General features: G+C 51.8%; 1 protein-coding gene across 5 annotated transcripts in view; it reads left to right on the forward strand.

The window, feature by feature from the left end:
* UGGT1 (UDP-glucose glycoprotein glucosyltransferase 1) overlaps positions 1–26,441 on the forward strand; it is an 827,334-nt gene that overhangs the window by 179,604 nt on the left and 621,289 nt on the right. The gene's annotated exons all lie outside the window — the stretch shown is intronic.

Below are 26,441 nucleotides of genomic sequence, written 5' to 3' on the forward strand. Positions count from 1 at the left end.
CTCTCAGGGATCGGGGTAATAGGACACACACTTTCCCTCTCACTTGTTGTTGTCCACAATAAGAAAACCATGAGACACGAAGGAAGTTTAGAATATTTATTTAAACTATTGTGCTCTGAAATGTACAATTGGAAAACAAATTCATGATAAAAATACTGTTAACATGGTTAGTAATCCGTGTACCATGAAAAGCCCTGTCCTTTAATAGGACAGATTTACCTAATCCCCCCCTGGATTCCCCTGACTAGTGCGCCTCCTGGGCCCCAAAACTGAAACGGGTGGTGATGTTCTATTCCCCTTGGGGGATCCCCAAAGCTGTTGAGACCTGGCTGTGACGGACACCGGGGGAATCTGGCACCAGGGGGAAGCAGAGGCAAGGGGGGCCTTCGGGATTGGAGGGCTACCCCAAGGGACCATGGCATCCCACAAGTCCAAAAAGGATGGAACCTTCAAGGTTATGTTAACAAAGGCCCTCCAAAGGAAGACCGATGCTGCCAAGGTTGCCGCTCTGAGCAATCCAGGTGACAGCAAACCTCTGGAAGAAATGGAGGGGCCCCTAACAAGGGCATTCATGGTAGGCCCCTTTACCTTAATCAGGGAAGATCTCCGTACTCTGCGACAGGAGGTTATATCAGACCTCGGGGACATCAAGCCTGATATGGCGGAACTGGGCCAGCGAGTGTCCACGTTGGAGGACACTGGGGGTGCCAGAGAGGAGGAGCTAAATGTCCTCTGCCGCAAACTGGTGGACCTTAGGGAGCGCAACGCTGACCTGCAGCTACACCTGGAGGACCAAGTCCTGTTTTTTTCAAACCTGCATCCTGCTCGGTTTTTCTTTGGCAAACAGAGCACCCACTCAACTGCTATAGTTCAATAAGGCCTTGAAAATGTGGCTTTTATCCTAATACAGACTCCATTTCATCACGTCCATTTTACGCTGTAAAAGCTGATGAGTGCCAGAGGGCTCATTTGGAGTGATAGTTGCACTATGTAAGCAGGAATAAATACTATTTTAAATATCACTTTCATTTTTAGGTCGAGCTAGCGGCAGCGCGTAAGCACTATTCGCTCTGCGAGGCATGCTGTTATAGAGTACGTAGTGGAAGCCCCGCCTATTCTCATCCCATATTTGTCATTGGCTTGTGTCATTGTACTACTTAGATGCTGGCTTCTGATTCGTAAAAGGCTTGTTAGTCCCTTCTTGGTGCCGCCTTGTCTCCTTTAGTTACCGCCCATAACGACTGGACCTTTTACTTGGCTTGTTACCTAGTCTGCCTTATAAGTGGGTGAGCACTATTTTATTTAATGACACTGGGGGCAATGGCTGCTGCTTTTTCTTTGCATCTGCATGCCGAGCGTGGCGCCCGCTTTAACGACACTGCGCTCAGTTGTATTTTTTGGGTTTGCTAACTTTAATTCAGACGCGGCGCCCACTTTACCTGGCTCAGTTGGATTTTTTTTTCTTTCTTTTTTTAAATTTAATACAGAGCACGGCGCCCGCTTAAGGGACTCCGCACTCGGTTGCATTTAACATTGTGACTGGGATGAGAGGAGCAACTTGCTGTTCTTTTCTTCAGATTTGCAGCTGACACCCGCATAGCTCCTCTGGGCAGGCGCGCTAGCTTACTTACAGAGGTGGCCTAGTGTGCTGCATAACTTGTACATTTCCCATCAGTATTTTATAATTGCACATGGGATCGATTAAATCTTCCTGAGGTACGAGGGTGTCAAGAATTCCTGTCATACAAGGGAAACACGCCCTTATGTAAACAGGAGAGATGTTACATAACTCAAGGGAAACACGCCCTTATGTAAACAGGAGAGCTGTTACATAACTCAAGGGAAACGCGCCCTTATGTAAACAGGAGAGCTGTTACATAACTCAAGGGAAACACGCCCTTATGTAAACAGGAGAGCTGTTACATAACTCAAGGAAAACACGCCCTATAAAGGGAGGAACCGGGAGGTACAAGGCTGTCGGATATTGTGTTTACACCGACGTACCTGCTTCGTGAAGAGCAGTGTTCAGGAGTGGTGCTCCAGTAAGGCAAGAACGGAGGTAGGTCGAGTCGTTACTCCCTGGGCCGTGTCTTGCCCCATCGTCACCTGTGAAGGACCCGGAAGCTCTACCGGTCAACCATTGAGCTTCGCTTTTTGACTCGGCTGAGTTCAAGCGCAGTGGCGCTTTTGCTGGTTGGAGTCGTAACTCCCAGCCCGACCAGAGACACAGGGACTGCCAGCTGTAACGCACACCAGGAGGTGTTTGCTGCGTTACAGACTCGGAAGTCCACAGGATCGATCGAGCGGCTGCTCTCGGTTCAGTCTTCTTGCTTGTGATTGGGGTATCGGTGACGCATCACCAGGAGGTGACTCCGCGTCCCGGTGCAGTCTGAGGAAGAGGTTGAGCGGCTGCTCCCTTCAGGTAGAGACCCCGGCTGGGTGTTTCCCTGACTCCTCGATTCTCCCCAACACTCTTCGTGCCCCTCACAGCCTACCGATTGGCATTGTCGGCCATTTCATTTCTGCCCTCTGTTGGCATACGCCGGGATCGGCGTATATGCAGAGGACGGTTAGGACCATCCGTGCTGTGGGCTGGTAACGTACTTAGCCTGGAGGATTCCAGTGACTATAACTTTTGTTTGTTCTTTGTATTTTATTTGCCTTCATTAAAAGAACTAACCCTTCACAAGTGGTTGCGTCCTCATTGTCGTGTCTGTTAAACGATCCTGAGACGTTCAGGGCGTTACAAAATATCCGACCTTAATAACACTAACTGTCTCCCGGTCGATAACAGACATGGCAACACTTGATGATGTGCTGGCTGCTTTAGCGGCCATGCAAGTTGAAGTGGCTGCCTCTAGGCAAGAAACAGCCGATGTAAAAGCCAGACTGGATGCTATCCAATTGGACCCGCTCACGCCCAGCACCTCCCTCACGAACCAGACCCCTGCGGTAGTAGTGGAAATGCCGGTAGCCATCCCCTTGGCAACACCAGAGAGGTACAGTGGGGATCCTAATACAGTGCAGGTATTCCTCACACAAGTGGCGCTACATTTATCGTGCAAACCAAAGGCGTTCCCCACGAGTCAGGCTCGTGTGGCTTTCCTTATATCCTATTTGGCTGGAAACGCGGCACAATGGGCCGTACCTCTGGTGAGCAGGGACGACCCCCTCTTATGTGATTGGGGTGCTTTTCGCGAGGAATTCCTGAAGGTATTCGACAGAAGGGCTGACTCGTACACGGCGGACCGTGAAATGCTTGAGTTGAGACAGGGATCCAACGACCTGGTGCAGTATCTCAACGCGTTCCGAAGGCTGGTTGCGGAAACCAAGTGGCCTGTTGCTAAACAGACGGCGCTCTTCCATCAAGGGCTGTGCGATGAGCTCAAGGACGCCGTGGCTCATATTGACCCTCAACCCAAGACATGTGAGGGCCTTATCAACCTGGTATTACGGCTGGAACATAGGCTAAGTGAAAGAAAGGGGGATCATGGGAGAAAAGGAAAATCCCTTCCATCCTATGTGACGGTGGGAAGTCCTGAAACTTCCACCGCATCCAAGGGAGAACCCATGGACATCAGCGCAATACGAGCGAGCCTCACAGCCACGGAGAAAGAGTCACGCCGTAAACAAGGATTGTGCCTATATTGTGGCAAAAAAGGCCACTACGTACGTGAATGCCCTGCCAAACCGAAGACGTCACGTTATCGGGCCAACCGGTCGGTAACAGCCGTGGTGGACATACCGGCGGAAAACTAGAGGACTCCAAGACCAGAGAAGGGGCATCTCGGAGTCACTCATCCATCCCTTCACTTTCCAACTCGGTCACTAAGGGACAACGACACCTGTTTATCACGGTGCACGTGGGAGTGCATGACCAGTGGATACCCGTTGTGGCCATGGTGGATTCAGGGGCCACTGGCATGTTTATGGACCACAACGAGGCATGCAGGCTAGGGCTAGTGCTTCTTCCCAAAGCAGTACCCGAAGACGTCTATGCGGTAGACGGAAGGCGATTGGTGACGGGGCCCATCGGACAGCACACGGGGGTCCTTCCGATGAGATATGGGAGGAACCATTTGGAACAAATCTATTTTAACATCATCCGAGCGCCCCAATATGGCGTCATATTGGGATTGCCGTGGCTACAGAAACACAACCCCTTTGTGGATTGGCCAACACATCGCATCGAAATGACGTCACCGTATTGCATCCTGCATTGTGGAATAAGAACGGAATCCCTTGATGCAGATGAGAGCGGGAGTCGGACGGTGGCTACAGCGGCAGAAAAAGATGTGGCTCTCCCCCAGGCTTATCACAGTTTTGAGGATGTATTTGATGAGGTGAAGGCGGAAGTGCTACCACCACATAGACAGTTTGACTGCCAGATCGACCTGGTGCCAGGGGCCAGCGTTCCCAGCGGCAGGCTGTATGCCCTGACGGAGCCTGAAAACGTGCATCTCCGGGGGTACCTGGATAAACTCCTCAGGCTAGGATTCATCCGCCCGTCCAAGTCTCCGGCCGCCTCGCCACTCTTCTTCATCCCGAAGGCTAATGGGGAGCTGAGAGCCTGTGTGGACTTTAGGGCATTGAATGCGATAACCATAAAAAATCGGTACCCCTTGCCTCTCATCAGTGTACTTCTGGAACAGGTCAAGAAAGCTCGTATCTACACCAAGTTGGATTTGAAATGGGCATACCATCTGGTGCGCATGAGGGACGGAGACGAGTGGAAGACCGCCTTTAAGACCAGGTTCGGCCTTTTTGAGTACCTCGTCATGCCGTTCGGTCTGTGCAACGCCCCGGCAGCCTTTCAGTACTTTTTGAATGAGGTATTCAGAGAGGAGTTGGATATCTACGTGGTCGTATATATCGACGACATCCTCATCTATTCGTCCAGTGTGGAGGAGCACGTACACCACGTCAAAGCTGTGCTCCAAAAGCTGAGGGAAAACATGCTGTTTTGTAAACTCAGCAAGTGTGACTTCCACGTCACATCCGTGGAATTCCTCGGAGTGATGCTGAGTCCAGAGGGACAGGAGATGGCAGAACGAAAGATCAAGGCGGTGAAAGAATGGCCGGTGCCCCAAAGCGTGAAGGACGTCCAAAGTTTCATTGGCTTCGCCAACTTTTACAGGCGGTTTATAGATGGATTTTCAGGAGTGGTGGCCCCAATCACACAGCTACTGAGGAAGTCCAAGGAGTTTGTCTGGTCCCCTGAAGCGAACAAAGCCTTTGAGGCCCTGAAAAGCGCCTTTGGTAAGGCGCCGGTGTTGGCTCACCCCGATCCGGATCTCCCCTACGTGGTGGAAGCGGACGCGTCGGATGTGGCGCTGGGGGCTATCTTGTCCCAACGATACCACGACACAGGGGTGCTTCATCCCGTTGCGTACATGTCCCGCAAACTCAACGACGCCGAACGCAACTACCATATTGCGGAGAAGGAGCTTCTCGCAATCAAGGACGCCTTCACCGAATGGAGGCATTGGTTGATGGGGGCAAGACATGTGGTATCGGTGTACACGGACCATCGGAACCTACAGTTCATGACGGCCACTAGACACCTTTCTCCCAGGCAGCTGCGGTGGATGAACTTCTTTGCGGGGTTCAACTTCCGCATCACATATCGGCCGGGGACGGAAAACCGGAAGGCGGACGCCCTGTCCCGTCAATCTGCAGTTAAGGAACCATTGCCTGCAACCGAGCGTTCCATCATTTCCCCGAGGATGGTATTGGGGGTTATCCAACCGGATACTTTCCTGAGGGGAATAAAGAGAGGGATCAGGTCATTCGCATGGCGGAGGTGGCTCCTCAGTCACAGAGAATGGCAGCTGAAGGACGGGATACCCCTGAAGGGCAGGTGCCTATTGATACCCACGCCTAGGCTAAGGAAACAAGCATTCATCTGGTGCCATGACTCTCCATGCGCAGGTCATTTGGGCTTTGAAAAAACGGTGGCTAGCATGGGACGGCATTTCTGGTGGCCAACCATGAGAGTGGATGTCAGGAGGTGGGGACAGGAGTGTCCTACGTGTGCTACCATGAAGGCCGACCATGGCCGAACCCAAGGGCTCTTACATCCACTTCCGACCCCGGATAGACCATGGGATAGCATATCACTGGACTTCGTGGTGGGCCTACCGGTAGACCAGGGGATGACGGCAATACTGGTGGTGGTGGATTACTTGACGAAAATGGGGCACTTCATCCCCTGCAAGAGAGTCCCTACGGCCGGGGAATTGGCGTCACTACTCCTAAAGAATGTGGTACGACTGCATGGATTACCTGGGGTGATCGTGTCGGACCGGGGGTCGCAGTTTACTGCGCAATTCTGGAAGACTTGGTGCACTGCGCTGCATGTTAAGACCGCCCTGTCCGAGGAGGAGCCTAGCGCGCAACCAAGATGGCCGCGTAGGTGCGAGGCTCCCGAGGACCACCACGACCTCCTGAATTAATCCTGGCTATATCCTGTCCTTGTTGAGGGGACTGCATCGGTGAACCCGAGCTGAGGCGCCATCCGTTTTTCCTTTTCGAATCGGACCCCGGACACCGGTGGGAGCACCGATTGAAGATTGCGGCCTTCTCCGCGCTGGCCCCCCGGATTGGAGTAGTGGGGCGATCCGGGGACAAAGCGAACAACAGCGGTGGGCAGGGCTGGGCGACTCGCGTACCCCGTGCTTTCACTTTCGCTTTTGCGCTCTCCTTGCCCTCAAGCGAGGTAGGGTTGCGGAGCGGGGTGCGGTGGTGTGGCCTTGTCCAGGTGCCCGGCTGACCCGCCGGCCGTGAGTCGTCCTGCGGCCCAGTGGTCGCCCTCCCCCCCCCCCCCCCCCCCCCCGGAACCCGTGAACTGGTTCCTCGGCCCTTTCGAGGAGATTGGCGCGACGGTGGGAGAGCAGGCATGTCCACCAAACAAGATGGCGACCGGGCGAAGGTGAAGACGACCCGCCGCGGCCCGGCGCCTCAATCCAACAGTATGGACCGCTACACCCTCCAGAAGGGATCTCCGGAGACATCGCACACATCCCCGGCGGGCCCGACGGAGGCATCTGCTCAACCGGTGGATCTGACCCTCCGGGACGTCATGGGCGCCATCGCAGAGATGAAGGCCTCAGTGGACCAGCGCTTCGACACCCTAGCGCAAAAGATAGACTCGGTCCTGGTGGATGTTAGCCTTGTGAGGGCTGACTTGTCCAAAACCAACGACCGGGTCGATTCCCTGGCCCACACCACAACAAGCCTCACGACGGACGTGGTGGCCCTCCAAAAGGAGGTGCGCCGGCTTGGCCAGGCGAGCGCCCTGATGGACCGGCGACTGGAGGATTCCGAGGGTCGGGCCCGGAGGAATAACGTTCGCATTGTGGGAGTGCCGGAGGGACGAGAGGCGGAGGCGGCAGATCTTTTTGTGGAAGAATTGATCCTTACCCATCTCCAGCCCCGGGGGCTGAGTAAGCTTTTTGCGGTGGAACGTGCTCACTGGGTCCCTGGGGGCAGACCTAAGGCCGGTGCCCCGCCGCGGCCTCTCATTGCCCGGATTTTTAATTTCCGGGACAGAGACGCTATCCTGCAGACCTCCAGGCAACAGGGACCGGTCAAGCTTGATAACATGGACGTGCATTTCTACCCGGACTTTACTCCGGCGGTCCAAAAACTGAGACTGAGTTTTCTTGGAGTTAAACGTCGCCTACGGGACCTGAACCTTAAGTACTCAATGCTTTTTCCAGCTAAGCTAAGGGTGGAGGTGGATGGGCGCACGCACTTTTTTGACCGACCCGAGGCGGCTGGGGACTGGTTGGACACTCTGCCTGGAGATCGGGGCCGGGGGGGTGGGGGGGGTGCGGTTGGCGGGGAGGGCCCGCCGGATCAGAACTGAGGGGTGAAGAATAGGCCTTGCTCTGGACAACATTCCTTTACCATTTTCTGATCGTTTATGTTCCCCTCCGATGGAGGTCGTGTGGGGTCTGTTGGGGGCTTCCCTCCTCCACTGGGGGACTAGTTAGTTTTTCATCTATGGGGCGACAGGCACACTGCACTTTGGGGGGGCTGTCTGGGCTCATGCAGGGGTGCAGGGAGGGGGGAGTTCTGTTGGGATGGGGGGGTGGGGGGGGTGTGTTGTTTGTTTGCACCGCAAGGCAAGCCCTTTACTGTGTTGTTGCTCTCGAGATGCTCTGTGGGGGACGACTGATTGCTTCTACGTATGATGGGGGGTAGGGATTTGACTGTGTTGTCATGGAATGTTAACGGCCTGGGGGACAGGATTAAGCGTGGTGTGGTCCTGCAGTACCTGAAACGTATCTCACCAGATGTTATCTTCCTGCAGGAGACGCACCTTATAGGTAACTCCTTTCATGCCATGAATCGGCGAGGCTATCGTTTGGTGGCCCACTCGGGCTTCACCTCGGGCTCGCGGGGGGTGGGTATCATGATTAAGAACTCGCTCCCGTTGGAGATTGATGAGGTGCGCCATGATGAGAGGGGACGCTACACTGTTCTGGTGGGTAGAATGGAGGGTAGAGTGTTTGTTTTTATATCAGTGTACGTCCCGCCTGGGTTACAATCTACTACATTTGCGGATTTGGGGCGCCTCCTCCTGGACCTCCCGGGTGGCCTGCTGGTGGTTGGGGGGGACTTTAATGCGGTAGTTTCTGGGTCTATGGATCGCCATCCCCCTAGGGACCTCCCCCGGGCACAGGCCTGGCTGTCCGGCCTTTTAGATACTCTGGGCCTGGTGGATTGCTGGCGACTAAAGCATCCCGCACAGCGGCAATACACCTTCCACTCGGGTGCCCATGGTAGCCTCTCGCGGCTTGATTACATCCTTGTCCCGGCGGCCTATGCTGGGAGGGTGGGAGAGGTGTGCCATCTGGCGCGGGGCATTTCAGATCACTCCCCAGTACTGTTACATTTCGATGTCTTCCCTAGGGGGGAGGGCAGGGTGGCTCCAATCAATGCTTGGTACTTGCGTGACCCCACTATTCGTGCCGACTTGATCAAATCCTTACAGCGATACTTTGATGAGAATGTGGGGTCTGTCCCTTCGGCCATCTCCCTGTGGGAGGCTTTTAAGGTAGTTCTCAGAGGGGAGGCCCTCTCCTTTATCTCCCATGCCCGGAGGCGCGAGCGGGAGGAGGTAACCCGGGTGGAGGCCGAAATTGCGGAACTAGAGGGTGACCTGGGGAGCGGGGTAACAGACGCCAAGTTGCATGTTCTGCACCTCAAGCAGGCGGCCTATAGGGCCCTCGTCACGGAGGCGGCCAGGGGCCTCAGTAGAGAGCAACAGGGGCGACTGTACGATGTGGGTGATAAGGCTGGTAAATTGATTGCGTGGTTGGACAAGAGGGAGAGAGCGAGTCGTGTGGTTCCTTTGATTGAGGGGATGGATGGTGTGCCTGTCACCGAGCCGGAAGCCATTGTCGCCTGCTTCGCGGATTACTTCCGCGAGGTGTACTCCCCGGTTTCTCCCTGCTCGGAGGAAGATTCCCATGCCCTGCTTCGGGACATCGCGCTGCCCTCCCTTACGGTGGAGGACAGGGATTTGCTGGACGCTCCTCCCACCTCGGACGAAATTGCCCTGGCCATTCGCTCGGTCGCATCCGGCAAGGCCATGGGCCCCAATGGTATCCCCATCGAGCTTTACAGGCTGCGACCGGATGTACTGGCGCCCCACCTGCGCGCCATGTTCCTGGCGGCCCACTCGCAGGGTTCCCTCCCGCCGGACCAGCGTCTGGCCACAATCGTGGTGATCCACAAGGAGGGGAGACCCCGTGAGCGGGTTACATCCTATAGGCCTATCTCGCTCTTGAACGCGGAGCCCAAAATCCTCGCCAAGGTACTGGCCAACCGGCTGGTTGGCGTGGTGGGCGATTTGGTCCACCAAGACCAATCTGGCTTTATACCTCATCGCAACACGGCTCTTAATCTGCGACGCTTGCATGGGGTGCTCGCGCGTGTCCCGTTTGTGCGGGAGCCGGCCATCTTGGCGTCCTTAGATGCCACCATGGCGTTTGACACGCTTGAATGGCCATACATCTGGGCGATGCTGGCGAAATTTGGATTTGGACCGGGATTCATTAGCTGGGTCAAATTGTTGTATTCGGGCCCATTGGCGCAGGTGGTGGTGAATGGGCGAGTCTCGGCCCCCTTCGCGCTGGGGCGGGGCACGCGTCAGGGTTGCCCCTTGTCACCGCTCCTGTTTGCATTGGCCTTGGAGCCCTTGGCGGAGTGGCTGCGGTGGCACCCCTCCATCCGTGGTCTCCGCTGGACCCCCGAGCATGAGGACCGTGTGTCCCTCTACGCCGATGATATCCTTTTGTATCTCGCCTCCCCGCGTAACTCGCTGATTGTCCTGGTTGATGTTTTGCGCTCCTTCGGTCGCAACTCAGGCCTTGTCATCAACTGGGCGAAATCCTGCGTGTATGTGCTCTCCGGGGAGGCTCCGGCCCTACCACGGGACTGCCCGATCCAGATTGCCTCCCAGGGGTTCCGGTACCTGGGTATATATATTACTCTTGACCCGGAGGCCCGCTACGAGCGGAACCTACTACCCCCCCTTCAGCGCTTGCGGGAGGACGTTGCGCGCTGGCGGCGTCTTCCGCTTTCGCCGCTTGGCCGAGCGGCCTTGTTTAAGATGATGTCCTTGCCGCGCTTTCTGTATGCGCTTCAGAACACTATGGACTTGGTTCCGGCGCGCTACTTCCGTGAGGTGGAGAGCCTGCAGCGGCGCCTGTTCTGGGACGGGAGGCCGCGTATTGCTCTGGCTAAATTGACGCTCCCGTGGTACGATGGGGGGGTTGCCCTCCCGGACATTAAACGGTATTACTGGGCCTCCCAGCTAGCTGCGATTAATCATGGCCTTTACGGGCCCGCCCTGAACCCGGCATTTGAAATGGACAAGATGCTCCTGCCCGGTGGCGACTACAATCGAGCGCTCTACTCTGGCGCGCCCGACTCCCGTCTGACGGGACCGACGCGTGTCATGGTGCGTGTCTGGCACGCGGCTAATGCAGCGATGGGGTGGAAGGACCGTTTGACCCGGGCGACACCGCTATATGCGTCTGAGAGGTTGGGCTCCCTGTGGACATCGAAGGGCTTCGAGAAGTGGGACACGATCGGAATCAGCACAGTGGGAGACCTCTGGACAAGGGGTGGATTCAAAACTTTTGAGACGCTGCGGACGGAATTTCAGCTGCAAGGCAGTGAGTACTTTCGGTACTTACAAGTCCGCCACGCGCTGGGCTCCGTCTTCCCTGATGTCGCGTCCATTCCGGAGTCTTCCCCCCTGGAGGACAGAGTGCTGGATGGCCATGTCCCAGACAGCACGATCTCCCTTATATATAAAAAACTGATCAATGACAGATCGTGCCTGCTGACTAGTCTCCGCGAGGCCTGGGTTGCCGACGGGCTGGAACTGGACGACGAGGACTGGATTTCCGCGGTGGCCTCTCCGAAGGAGGTGGCCATCCCGGCTCGCCTTCGCTTCGTCCAGCTTAAGATCCTCCACCGGGTTTACGTGACGGGGCCAAGGCTTCTACGTATGGGCTTTGTTGGTGACGGATTGTGTAAGCGTGGCTGTGGTGCCTTGGCAACTTTCATGCATATTCTGTGGGAATGCCCACAGGTGGAGCGATTCTGGCGTGGTGTGCATGAGGTCCTGCGTGTGGTGACGCGTGTTGCGCTGTTGCCTGAAGCGAGGAGATGCTTGCTGAATGTGTGGGAACCAAATGACTATTCGGTCCCGCAGACGCGGTGGGTGACTCTGGGATACATGATAGCTAAGCGCGACATTGCTCAATTGTGGGGATCCCGGTGGCCCCCAGCGGTGTTGGCCTGGAAAGAACACATGGATTGGTGTATGTTTCGTGAAAAGGTAGTGTATGTGGTGAGGGGTAAGCCTGGGGCGTGGGTGAAAATCTGGGTCCCCTGGAACGCCTATCGCGGGGGTGTTTGTGAGCCGCCACTGCTACCGGCCGCCTCACCAGCTCCGTCCCCCTAGCCGACCCCCTCCCCCAGCCGCGGGCATGTCGTTCCCCTGTCCCTGATTTATTCCCATTCCCCTCTTCAGAGTTTGGCTGCTGGTTGGGATCCCCCACTTAAGGAGCACGTGCCGTCATTTTGGATGGCGGGTTGCCTTGCGGGTGTGGTTTTTTGTGGTGTTCTGTTTTGAAAAAAGGAAACAGTATTGTGGGCTTGGAGTTATGTGGCCTGCGCTATTGATATCTCCTGCTTTACCGATCTGCGCCGCCAAGAGACTCTTACTGTAGGTATGTCATATGCTTCTGCCACTCTAGCGGCCGGCCGGATGGTTGTAGGCCCATACTTGTAACCCTTTTTAACATGTAATAAATGGTTTCAAAAAAAAAAAAAAAAAAAAAAAGACCGCCCTGTCCACCAGCTACCACCCTCAAACGGACGGCCAAACCGAGCGCCTGAACCAAACGCTCAAACAGTATCTGCGATGTTTTGTGGACCAGGGCAGGGAAGAATGGGTCGACTTGCTATGGGTTGCAGAGATAGCCTATAACAACGCCACTCACAGCTCCACACAGTCATCTCCGTTCTATAGCAACTATGGCCAACATCCCAGGTTCTTGCCATTTCTACATCCGTTCAGAGAGGACAGGATTCCCGCCACAGCGGACAGGGTGGCACACATAAAAGACACGTTGATGCGCTCAAGGGCTGTCCTAATAGAGGCCAAGAGAAGATACAAGGCTGCGGCAGATAGGAAGAGAAGGCCCGGGCCACTGTACCGCACTGAAGACTACGTCTGGATATCCACAAGAAACATGAGGTTTCGAAAGAACAGTGTGTTCCATCCCAAGTACATGGGCCCCTATCGAATTACCAAGTGTATGGGTCCCGTGAACGTGAAGGTGTGCTTGCCCCAGTCATTGCGGATACACCCTGTCTTTCATGTATCATTGCTCAAACCAGCACCCTCCAAGCCGTCTGGGACACCTAGGCCGGTATGCGTGGAGTCGGAGGTGGAGTATGAAGTGTCGGGCATACGGGCGTCCAAATGGCGCAGGGGGAAGCTGTGGTACCTGGTTGCGTGGAAAGGCTATGGCCCGGAGGAGCATTCATGGGAACCGGCTGAAGGGGTTCATGCTCCGCGCTTGGTCTCCTTGTTCCATCGGCGTTTTCCTGCCAGCGCTGGACCCGTGGGGAGCCGCTGAGAGGGAGGATGTACTGTCAAGAATTCCTGTCATACAAGGGAAACACGCCCTTATGTAAACAGGAGAGCTGTTACATAACTCAAGGAAAACACGCCCTATAAAGGGAGGAACCGGGAGGTACAAGGCTGTCGGATATTGTGTTTACACCGACGTACCTGCTTCGTGAAGAGCAGTGTTCAGGAGTGGTGCTCCAGTAAGGCAAGAACGGAGGTAGGTCGAGTCGTTACTCCCTGGGCCGTGTCTTGCCCCATCGTCACCTGTGAAGGACCCGGAAGCTCTACCGGTCAACCATTGAGCTTCGCTTTTTGACTCGGCTGAGTCCAAGCGCAGTGGCGCTTTTGCTGGTTGGAGTCGTAACTCCCAGCCCGACCAGAGACACAGGGACTGCCAGCTGTAACGCACACCAGGAGGTGTTTGCCGCGTTACAGACTCGGAAGTCCACAGGATCGATCGAGCGGCTGCTCTCGGTTCAGTCTTCTTGCTTGTGATTGGGGTATCGGTGACGCATCACCAGGAGGTGACTCCGCGTCCCGGTGCAGTCTGAGGAAGAGGTTGAGCGGCTGCTCCCTTCAGGTAGAGACCCCGGCTGGGTGTTTCCCTGACTCCTCGATTCTCCCCAACACTCTTCGTGCCCCTCACAGCCTACCGATTGGCATTGTCGGCCATTTCATTTCTGCCCTCTGTTGGCATACGCCGGGATCGGCGTATATGCAGAGGACGGTTAGGACCATCCGTGCTGTGGGCTGGTAACGTACTTAGCCTGGAGGATTCCAGTGACTATAACTTTTGTTTGTTCTTTGTATTTTATTTGCCTTCATTAAAAGAACTAACCCTTCACAAGTGGTTGCGTCCTCATTGTCGTGTCTGTTAAACGATCCTGAGACGTTCATGGCGTTACAGAGGGGCCTACTTGTTGTTGCATCAGTTAGTTTTGCTTGAGAACCAAAGATTGACCGGAAGCGTGTTAGTTAATGCAGTATACATCTGGTCCACTCACTATTCTGTCTTTATAAAAGGAAATGACGCCTCTATTCCTAGTAATTAAATACATTATTTCGAGCAGGGGCACAGCAGCATCAGTGGCTCAGTATCGGTGTGCGTGCACTGTCTGCAACCCCTGTTCCTCAGTTCTACTGGTACTCGCAGTGTACACTCATGGCTGCCTCCAGCATGTATGGTCTGGGCAGGGAGCCCAACTTTAAGTGCCGGATAGTCAAGCGTTTCTTGAGGACAGCCACGACACTAGGCGCTGAGGACAGGCGATTTGCTGTACATATTGACATTCGTAGTCAGTCTTTGATCAAGATGTTGTAATTTTTTTAATAAAGTTGCATGCTACTAAATTGAGGCGATTAGCATTGGCCAAGAAATACTGCTGCAAAGACATTGATTTACATGATGTGGAAACAGTTGTGCCTTTAGCTTTGAAAGTTGTGTGTTTTTATGGGTGATGTGGTGTTTTTTCCCGCTGTTGCTGCACTCCCATGCACCGCTCCAATCTATCAACCCGCTCCTATCCCTGGCCAAGTATCTCCATTCACCAATTTCCCGCGCTCCACTTCACTTCTGTCAACATTTACCTCGTCAGCTCCCTGCTCATTCTTTATCCTCTTATCTTCGGCCAACACTTTTAAAAAAGATGTACAGAAAGAGTGGTCCGCTACCAGGAGGTTGTAGACTCGCCTCTGTACATTTCCACAAGGAAAACAAGTCCTGATTCGAGAGACCAGATATTGTATTGTGAAACTTTTAGTCATTAGCATCGATTTTGCTAGCTGCTTCGCAGTTGACATAAGTATCATTAGGTAAATGTTCTCAATTCATTATTGGCGGCTGCTTTTTTTTTTGTATCTGTATGCTGAGCGCTGCGCCTGCTTTAGCGACGCTGTGCTTGGTTGCATTTTTTTTTTTTTATACTTTAATACTGAGCGCGATGTCCCTAAAGCGGGCGCTGCGCTTTAAAGATTTTTTTTTTTTAAACTCTCATAAGAAGTGTGGTGCCTGTTTCAGGGACACCACGCGGAACGAGGAGCAGATTTGGCTTCTTTGCGGCCCTCTTCCTCCCCTCAGCCAGTCCGTGCTCACCTCCTCTTTGAGGTGAAAGAAAAATGTAAGCAAGGTATGACAGAGTACAAACCGATATTGTTAAGGTTCAAAAATTGACCTCTACAGATAGTGACTCTAGGACCAATTTACAATCAAACATTTTACGATCAATTGAATAGTTGCCTTGTATATAAAATCGATGCAGTCAAAAAAGAGATAGCTGAAGGCGTTTTCCCGTCAATCCACATGCAAGACAAGATCAAAAATGTTTTTTTTTTAATTGAAATATTTCAAGTGAATTTGGTAACATTACATAATACGGCTTGCAAAATTTAATCTGGCTCATCCTTTGATCCATGGTTGCCGACCATAATGTTACAGTTCTGGTCAGTACTCAGTGAGCCTCTTCGGCCATTCATTGATGTGTCACTAGCACTGTGGGAAGCTGGCTCTGTATATACTCTACCAAAGTGAGGTATAGTGTGTACAGAGTCCAGTGGACCCCCAAAGGTAGGCAGAGGTAAAAGTAGATAATACCTTACTCTGTATTTGTGGCAGTGTGGGCGAGCAGTAAGGCTTTATCAGAGGGTAGTGTTAAGCATGTATTGTATAAACGCAGGCAAGAAATGATGTCGCACACACTCAAAGACTGAACTCAGAACAATTTGTTTGTATAAACATATTTAGTTATTTTATTTCTAGAACCAAGCCAAGATTGGTGCAGGTAAGTGAAATGACACTTTGCAGGTGTAATGCTGTTATATACAATTAGAATGCAGTTGGCTGCAATTGGTTTGTTTACAGGTTAGTAAACAGTCAAAATTACTTTACAGTTAATTTTGAGATTACTTTGTACGTTACGTTTCAGATTACTTTGTACGTTACTTTTTCTACTCGGTGTTATATGCCTAGATATCACTCTGGAACATTTCCTAGAGAAAAGGTGAGTAATTCAGTTTTTGTTCATTTTAAGTTTCTTGGGGTTTTATACAAACCAGCTTCACACTTCACTGAAAAGCAGTCAATGCAGTCCCATGGGAGGAAACAGTGTAATTGGTTTATCGGTAAGTACTTGGTTTTTGGAGTTGGTATTCTGGGGTTAGAACCAGAGTTCTCCCAGGGTCGAGGATGCACTCTCAAAAGACCCTCGGCGGCACTAGGGCGGCAGAGTACAGAGTGCTAAGGCCCAATGCTATCCAGTTAGTGATAGAGGGCTTTCGGTTGGTGGCTGCTCACGAATAGGCCACAAGGTTGTGGGAGTAAAGCTCCTGGTGTTGAGCTCAGGGCAAAGGGGGATCCGATTTAGCACAAAAGGTGCACCCTCGGTGGCACAGGGTCAGCTGGGTGGGGGGGTGCTGTTTTGGCGTCGAGTGCCCTGTTGATTTCAATGGAGATTCTCGGTTTTGAATTTTGGCTGCAGGCTCGGTCCAGGGAGTCTTCCGGGAGGAACCAACAGCTGGGCAGGTAAGTTGTAGGGCTCTGGGACGTAGGTGCATCTCTGGTTCTCTTCTCCAAGGGCACAGGGCGGCTAAATGCAGGGGTGTATTTTTGAGGTCGATTTCACCTTAGGGGCCACTCTCGGTTGGGGGGGGGGGGGGGAGGGGAGGTCTCTGTGCAGAGGCTGCAGGTGACGTTGGGGAGTACTGGAGGGGGCAACCCACAGTGGACTCAGAGTCTGGAGCGCAGGGAAATCTTGATGCGACTGGTGGGCCACTCGAACTCAGGTTGTAGGCGACGGGTGCAGTGGTGGTTCCAGGCGTCTGTTTTCTTTGTCCTCAGCAGGCTCAGAGTCTGTCTTGGGAGTTTCTCTTGAACAGGGCTGCTGTTGAAGGCAGTCAGTTCTCCCAGGGGTTCTGGAGGTCTCTTGCTGCAGGACAAGGTGACTTTTGGCACAGGATCTCTGGAAACTGCAGACAGGCCGGTAGGGCTGGGACCAAGTCAGTTCTTTTCTGCAGTCTTCTCTGCTGGGCATCTTCTTTCGTCCTTCTTTGTAGGTTGCGGGAATCTGTCTTGGTTCAGGGCTGCCCCCTAAATACTGTATTTAGGGGGTGTTTTCTGGGTCTCGAGGTCCGTAGTCAATGGGCTACTGACTTGGGGTGAGCACCCCAAGGGTGTGGTCACCCTAAGTGGGGGAGTGGGTACAATCCCTAATCCCGATTAGAGAGTGCCTGCCATCTGCAAAATGGTGGGCACTGAAGAGTGGGCTTCACCTTTCCTCCCCAACTGAGGGGTGGGGTACGCAGAGGTGGACACACCTTCTGAACATTTCTAATTTTTCCCTCCTGTCTTCCCACCGAAAAGGAGGGTAGACAGGAAACGGGCCTTCTCCTGATAGCAGGAGAGGCTGGGGGGAGGCCTTTGAAGCTCCCCTGCCACAGATGGCTCTTTCTGACCTGGGGGAGGTGTGAGCACCTCTGCCCAAGAAAGGCTTTGTTTCTGGGCTGTGAGTGAAGGCTCCCACCCCAGGGGTCCAGAAACTTGTCTCACGGTGGCAGGCTGGTATTTACCAGTCAGGGAACCCACTAGAGGCTGGTCGTTTTTCAGGGGGCATCTCTAAGATGCCCTCTGAGTGCATGGTATAATAAATCCCACACTGGCATCAGTGCGGGTTTATTATGCTGAGAAGTTTGATACCAAGCTTCCCGGAATTCAGTGAAGCCATTATGGTGCTATGGGGCTTGTAATGACAAACTCCCAGACCATATACTCTTTATGGCTTTACTGCACTTACAATGTCTAAGAATGGACTTAGACACTTTAGGGTTACAGTGCTCAGGCAACTGTACCCTCACCAGTGGTATAGTGCACCCAGCTAGAGGGGTTACCTATACCATAGGCAGTGGGTTGCAGGCATGGCACACAGTTGTGTGTGCACCATGTCGACTCTTCACTGCACCAAAACGCGCAGCCTGAAATGGGTGTGTGTGTGCGTGTGTGTGTGTGTGTGAATGTACAGGACCTCTGAGGGTGGCACAGTGCCCTTGAAACCCATGGTACCTTTTACAAGGGGCTTGCATGTGGCCGGAGAGGTACCAATTGGGGGTACAAAGGTATAGTTTTGGGAAAGAACACAAGCCCTGTGAACCGGATTGGCAGCGACCCAGGGCACATTAAGTCAAAGTGCATAAAAAATCTTTCAAAAAGTTGGGGGGGGGGGGGATAGAGGTAGAGGGTTACTGCAACAGAAACCCAGCTTCCTACAAGCCTAGGGCTTGGTTCCTCAGTCTTTTACAAAAAATCAGTGATTCTACCTCTTTGAACAAAAATGTAGTGCTGACCCTCCTATGTTGATGAATATCCACCCCTTATCTTCACTTCTGTACTGCGCAATAATGAAGGATGCCCATGTAGCTATAACATTGAGTAACTACGTTCAACCCTCTAACTTGTTGGATCCCCTTCAAGCAGACTTCAGACCTAGACATAGTACCGTCTGTTATGTTGGCCATAATGGAGGACCTTAGATGCTAGTGAGGCTGCCCTGATTCTGGCTGATTTACCAACCACTTTTGACATGGCTGATCATTAGATTCTGTTGGACCTTGTTGAGGCTGCAGGCTTTAAAGGTCGGGACCTGTCTTAGCTGCAGTCTTTTTGGCCTTCCATAGGCAGTACTGTTCTCTCCTTTTATAGCCAACTGACAGCATGTATCTTGTATCCAACAGGGATATTTCTTTTCACCACATCTTTTTTAACATATATGTCCAAACGCTGGCTAAAGAGCATGCCAAAAAAGGATGTAAACTACACCTATACACAGCTGACTTTCAGACCTTGGTGAAACTTGATATTTGCTTTTCTTTTCAAATTACATTACAGCATCTAATGCAATGTAAATTGATTTAGATTGGCCTGACGTTTTTCAAACTTAATGCAGACAAAACTAAGGTTCTGATTTTGAGTAATAGCATAGACCTTCGGACAAATATGAATTGGCCAACCGAGATTAGGAATTTGTCTTGTCCCAAAACTGCTGTTAAGAGTCTGGTTGACGGAAAACTTACTATGTAGTCACACATTTAATCAGTAGTCCAAAATGTATTTTCCTACCAAGACAGATTAAGAAATTAGTGCTATACCTTTCTACAGACACCCTTGAATCTACTTTTCTACGGACACCGTTGAATCTGTACTTGATGCGCTGATTTTCTCGAAACAGAACTCATTACATTTAGGCCTCCCAGCAAAAGAGATAAATTGGATGCAATTCATTCAAAACACAGCAGCTCAATTGATTACAAAATCTTCCTGAATAACTTATGACTCCCCAGTGTTAACAATCAAATACTGAATTAAATTCAAAGTTTGATGCATAGTATTCAAGGCCTTATGTAGTCTATCGCCAATTTTCATCCCTAACTGGATCAGCAGATATGCACTGACACTTAGGCTGTGTTTTACGTCAGCAGATGTTTATCGTTTCAAGATGTTCAAAAAACAAAGTAGGAGGCTGTAGTTTTTCATTTCTTTTTTTTTTTTGAAAAACCTTTATTGACGTTTCAATCACTTACACGTGTGGGCCTACAACCCCCCGGGGCCGGCCGCTAAGCAATCAGAACAATAAAAGCACATGTAAACACAGGCGGCACCTCTGAGAGTAAAGTCTACAATACAGTATAGTCCGGCCAATGAGCCGCTCAGGTAGGACACCAGGAGAGAAAGGGTTTTTCATTTTATAATAAAACAAAACAGTAGGATCAGGTGCCAAACAGTTTCTCAACAGCGATAAGGGGCAAGGATAAGAGACGCAAGCAGCAAGCAGCAATACATTGAATCAATGGCGCAGACACGGGAAAGTACGGATGGGGAGAAATATCAAAGATAGTTGCGCCTACAGGTCCCCGTACCTAAAGCCCAGCGAACCCCCCGGAAACTGTGGCACACATTAAGAGCGAGCGATTCACAAGAAGAGAGGTGTACCGCGCTGATCCCAGAAAAACAAGCAAAAAGAAACAGAGAAGAAAAAGGAGGCCATGGAAAAAGAGATAAAGACTAAAGAGTCCCCTCCCCCATCCCCCCACCCTGCACCTCTGCGAATGAGTATGGCCCCACCCCCCAGCAGTGTGCCTGTCGCCCTGGAACTAGACCCGAAATATAGAAGAGACAGGGAAAAAAGGAGTAAGAAAGAGCCCCCCCAGACGGGGTGGCGGAGGGAACGTAATAAACTGGAGGAGGGCCTTCAAAACATACCCCCGGCTTCTCCCTCCCGCACGGTGAAGTCTCCCCACAGCAAACAATTAGCAGCACCAGGTTGATCATATCAAAAAAGGAGGGGGGGAGTGGGGAGCATTATGCACCAACTATGCGAATAACCATGAGAGCACGCAACCATGAGTCCGCCTGTCTACTAGGTGACCACTCCCGAAGGATCAGCCTCAGCCTTGACCGCTCTTTGCGATTCTGCCCATGCCTGCCCCTCGACCCAGCACCATGTCCAATGTCCCAAGGTACAGGAGTGTCCAAAAACAGTCGGGAAGCGACGCACACAGGTGGGGTGGAAGTCTCTGAGCATCAGCACGGACCGCTTCATGGGGGGGCGTCTTTTCCAGTGCCGCCCCAGGATCTGCACTGCACACAAGGTCCAGACAGGCTGAAGCAGTCAAATGAGACACACGTTGCTGGAATCGTCCCTGGGCCGCCGGAGATTGCGCACGGGACAAGGCCACCATCTTCCGCTCAGGTCCAATACCTCCGGAGCAGATCAAGCCCACAGTTAGCCGACCACACGGTAGCATACTGTCCGGAGTGTCCGGCTGTACACTAATCGCGGGGGGGGGGCCGCAACATCTTCCTCCTGTGTGCAGTGTGGAAAGCCACTGTGTACTTGTGGACCAGCATGCCGCCACTGTCCCAACGCTGATACCACACCATCTAGCTTCCTCCCCAGGACCCCGGCGCCATGAGCCAAGGAGTAATGAAGGGCACCAAGGGCCTCCAGGAGGTCGCCGTACCCCAGAGCAGCTCTCTCCGATCGCTCTGCCACACTCCCGACCGTCCCACACCCCCAGTCCCGCTGCGTCCCAGCGGACAGGATGGTAGGCTGCATAGTGACAAAATGGCCGCTGGGAAGGCCCGACTCGTATTGGGGCCAGGACCCCGGGACCAACGCCTCAAGGTCCACGTCGCTGAAGACAGGGATCCTGGGGGAGGGAGGAACAGATTCAACCGTTGCGCGGTCACGGGCAATAGTCGTCTCCGCCACGGACCAGCTCCCGCAAAAAGCCGGGAGCAGCCCGCAAGGATCAGGCCGAACCAGGGACGGCGTCCGGGCAGCTCACCGTCAAAGGCAGGGGCAAACACCACAGAATCCGAGAATTGCACACCCGGGCATGTCCTCGGTCCGCAGCGCTCAGCAGGGGGGAAGCGACCACAGCAAAATGCAGGCCGAAGGGAGCACCACTCCGGCGGACCGACTCCACCCAGTCACCACAGGCCGCTGTTGTTAAACTGCCGCCCGGCCAAGGCGTCCACTCGAGGTCCCGGCTTCGGGACCGCACGGGCCGCAAAGTTCAATCGCTGATTTCTCCGGCGGTACTGCAGTCAGAAACCTCAGGGTCACACGATCGGTTGCCACTGTCGTTTACGAGCACGATCTCGTAGCGCAGAATAAGGATCTCATGCAGGATATCCGTGCGGGATGTGGAGGTTCACGGAGCCGGGAATCTACGCTGCCGTCCCGGTCGCCATCTTGGCTCCTCCCCCAGTTTTTCATTTCTTACAGACTTCTAGATGCAGATTCCTTACCTTTTGAATATTTGCCAAATGTCAGACTGGATCCCAAAACATTTCAGATGTACCTCGGCGCGCCATCAGGTGGCACGGCTCGGCTCTGCACTGACCCCATTCCACTCCCGAAATGGCGTGCGGGGCCATATAGGCGCCACCTCTGCGCGCTGACGTCAGTTCCTTTCTTTATGTGCCACCAGACGCAGGCTTGGAGCTCTCTTTTGTCTCTCTGAGACTTAAACCTCAATATTTCAACAATTTTCTCCAGAGAGCAGGAAATGACCGGTTTCAAGTCCTGTAGGGACTGTCACAAACCAATATCTGTGGCATGGCTATCTGTCTTGTTGAAATTTGGGACGCTGTTCCATGTCGACGAAACCATCATCCTGCCGTCGTTCCATGCTCTTCCTCGACACTCCAAGGAGGAAGGTAGACTTCATCGTTTGGACCCCATGAGAGCACTAAACTTCTACATAGATCATACCAAAGAACCCCGTGTGGACGATCCGCTCTTTGTGGGGTTTGCTGCAGCTTAAAAGGGTAAGGCTGTGCAGAGGAGAACCATCTCCTGCTGTATTATGCTCTGCATTTAGGCCTGCTACGCATTCGATAAAAAGCAGCTTCTGAAAGCTCTGCATGCGCATTCCTCCAGGGCCAAAGCTCCTACCACTGTGTTAGCACACAAAGTCCCTATCTTAGACATATGCCAGGCAGCTACGTGGGCACCCCTCCATACATTCACAAAGCACTATTGTCTGGAAAGCTGGGTTCGATGAGTGGGGCAATTTGCCTGCTAAGTCCTGCAGGAATTTCTGGTTTGAGTCAATTCACAAATCCTCCTCCAATAGGTAATGCTTTGATATCTATTCAGGAGGTGAGTAATCCACGGCTAGAAGTCTCTTTCATTAGAACAACTTACCTTCAATAACGCTTTTCTGGTAGAGACTCTATCTAGCAGCAGATTATTTACTGCCCGACTCATCATCATCATCCCTGTTCTGTTATTGGACTCTATACATTAATAAGGTACCAAGTCCTTGAAAGCAAATGACGGCCGCAGGCAAGGGTGCGCTTATATCGACCCTGCCCATCATTTCCGGAGCAGAACAACGCATGTGTGGATTTGCACAGCACTTCTTGTCAGCGCGCCAAAGTAGTACTGAAACTTTCAGGATCCAGTCAGATGCCTGGGGAATATGTGAGGGAGAATGGGGACAGGGCTACCTTAGAAATTCAAGTAAGTCTTTTTTAGCAAAGGGCAGCTAAGCACTGGTAAGAATGAGGGTGGGTCTACTGTTTCTGTTGCTCAAGGTGAGGATGTTTTGAGACTGGCCTGTTTTGTCTGTCCCTGACTCCTGGTTCAAGAAGGCTGTTTTAGAGATCTTACATTTTATTTTGCTCTTGTTTTGAATAATTCTGTTTTTGAGCGAGCATCATTGCAGCCTGCTGTGAGGACCACCATCTTTCCCAAAGGCGGTCATTGAGAGAGAGAGAGACGGAAACTGATTTTGAAAAGCGATCCACCACAAATAGTTTCGAAATCTTAGACATTGAATCTATATGACCTCACTTGATAAAGTGCGACACAAACCACCCTACTTTGTTCCAGTTCCAAGTTCCTCTTGACTGAGGAGGGATGTTCCCCACAGGATGCTCAGAGTGCCGTGTGACCTGGGCTGATGTCTGCATGACAACCAGCCTCCCAGAATTTAGAAGACATCAACTGAAGTGTGCAACTTGAAGGATAAGCTGAGGGGTTGCCTAGCACCTAGGAAGTCTGCCTGCTCCGATAGAGGAGGAGAGTGCATGGCCACGCAGTAGGAGAGTGCTGGGCCATGCATGAAAAGAGCCAGGCCAAATGGAGAGAAGCCCAGTATGTTTCTGGCATGTGGAACACCCAGATGTAGGCTACTGCCTTCAAGGAAAAAGGCAAGTGTTGACCCAAGTCATGAGTGAACCATTTGTGTCCCATTGCAGGTCTTGTCATGAGCTGCAAGTAGAAGCTAAGCACCAGAGCTCCATTGTGCTGTCTCACAGTCCCACCACGGATTTGGTGGGAGGTGGAAGGGAGGCGTGAAAGGAGAGGTAGACAGGCTTGGAGGGTGATGCAGGAGGAGTAGAGAGTGCACATCAATAATGAGTATTATGTGAAACACCATGAAGCTAACAAAAAGTTTATCTTCCCCTAAGGCCCCGTAGCCCAAAATGTTAGGAGCAGGGAAGAATGAGGCAGTGTCAGATTGAAGGTTCCTAATGTCTGAACCACTAAAGATAATTTCGGAATTGCATAGCTGGCTTAAACCCATCAATGAATGGTCATATAGGGTCACTGTACGAAAAATATACTCCTTGTTTGGGCGTCCAACTTTCAGCCTCACCAAATTTCATATAGATGCTCTTATACACAAGTACAGAAATTCCTTCCGGAGGACACGCATTGGACTTCTCTTACGGATTTTTGAATCCCAAAGAACTGCTTGGACTGTGCCTGTATCACAGGAAATCCCTGAACGTGATGTTCTTGAGGGCAGCCTGTGTCTGCTTTTTGTGCCACCACACCGTCTCCAGATTGGTGAAGTCCATGTGTCCCTATAAGAATGACTGCACAGCTTCAGTCATGGTGGTGCCCAGAGTTTATCAAAGGGAATCCCAGGATGTCGATATTGACTGCTCATTTCCAACCTTTCCATTGTATTGAACGCTTTCTTTAAGCATACGCACTGGGCTGGTAAAAACTGTAAGATGAACTACAAAGTAAAGTGACCACAAACATCTGCTTTAATTTAGTCTTTCCCAACCAAGCAGGTAATGGGACATCAATAGAACAGTTTAAAACTGAGATCCATATGATTAACAAAAAAGATCTGAGACTGGCTGCCAATATACAGTTCTGCGCCATGCTTTTGTTTACGCCAAACTTGCTTGTATGTTCTTTACATGGCTCTTAAAAGCAAACCAAGTCGGAATTCTTTGAGTATGACAAAAATAAGGCTTCTTCCAAATTCTATTCAAAGCCTGAATTTTTTAATGGAGATCTCAGCTGTGGTTCTGTTTTATATTAATACATTTCTAAAGCGCACAAATACCCGTGGGTGTCTTGGTGCTGATTTGGCATAGCAGTTTGGCAAGAAAAGACGGAAGACTAGATATTAAAGAGCCGAGTTTTGGGCAGTTTCCTGAAAATCAATAATGTGGGAGCTACTCTGATGTTTAGTCAGTCTGTGAAAGTTATTGAATGCTCTCTGCAAAACCATAAATGCCACAATTTATCCACTCCTTTTAGATGGACATAGTCTATTATCATAGAGAGCAATTGGTAACCCTTTTCCACAGTATCTATTGTGTACCATCTAAATCATGGAGAAAGATGTTCTCTTTTGACTTTTTTTTTTTTACTTCTTTAGTTGCATTTCATTATTTTTAACATCACAATTTGTCAAATGTATTCATTGGATTACAAACTTGCAAATCGACTGGATTGGGCATTGCTGATACTAGTAGTTTAACAAAGAAATAGTTGTTTCAATGTAGTCTCAACTGCACTGTTGCTGAGTAAATGCTACTAATCCAAGAAACTTTGCAAAATCACATATGCGAGAGTGAAGCGGGAACTTTAGTGTTTTTATTCAAACCTTTGATGAAACATGGAAATAAACTAGGGGGATGATGGGATAAAGGGATATCAAAAGGAAGGGTGTGTTGTGGATAGGTGGAGGGCTGGGGCGGAAAATGAGTAAAAGAGTTGTTGATGGACATACTGTGAGAAAGTGCCCTCTTTCTTGCATGGTATGCCCCCACTTTTTTGCTAAATTGCTGAATGTACTTTGACTGAGTGTACCCTGGACTCCTGCCAATCAGGTGCCCAGGGCCTATGTTCCTTCCTTAAAACACACAAACTCCAAATTGGCAAACCCTGGCCACATGTCAGCCCCTGGTAAATGGTACCCTAGGTACCCAGGGCCTTGTGACCAGGGAAGACCCCTAAGGGCTGCATCACTCATTGTGCCACCCTTAGGGGCCCTGTACCCTTACACACACACACTGCCTTTGCAGGCTGAGTGTCTGGGTGCAGGACAAAATGAAGAGTCGACATGGCACACATCCCTGTGTGCCATGCCCACCACCCACACTGCCAAGGCATATGTCAGTCACCCCTCTGGCTGGGTGCCTTATGCCCATGGTGTGGGCACAGGAGCAGGAGCCCTGTGCCCCTACAGTACCCAGGTCCATTCCCGGGCACTGTAAGTGCAGTGCTGCCATTTAAGAGTACATGGTGCTGAGAGCTCGTCTTGCACGAGCTCCACAGCACCATAATGGCAACACTAAAGACTGGGAAGTTTGGTATCAAACTTCTCAGCACATTAAACCCACACTGATGCCAGTGTGAGATTTAATGTACCAAGCACCCCAGAGGGCATCTTAGAGATGCCCTCTTACAACTAACCTACAATCCACGTCTGCTCTGAGGCTGCCCAGGCTGCCACACAGCAGACACGT

The sequence above is a fragment of the Triturus cristatus genome, chromosome 11 (genome assembly GCF_964204655.1).
Source record: "Triturus cristatus chromosome 11, aTriCri1.1, whole genome shotgun sequence".
Lineage (NCBI taxonomy): Eukaryota > Metazoa > Chordata > Amphibia > Caudata > Salamandridae > Triturus > Triturus cristatus.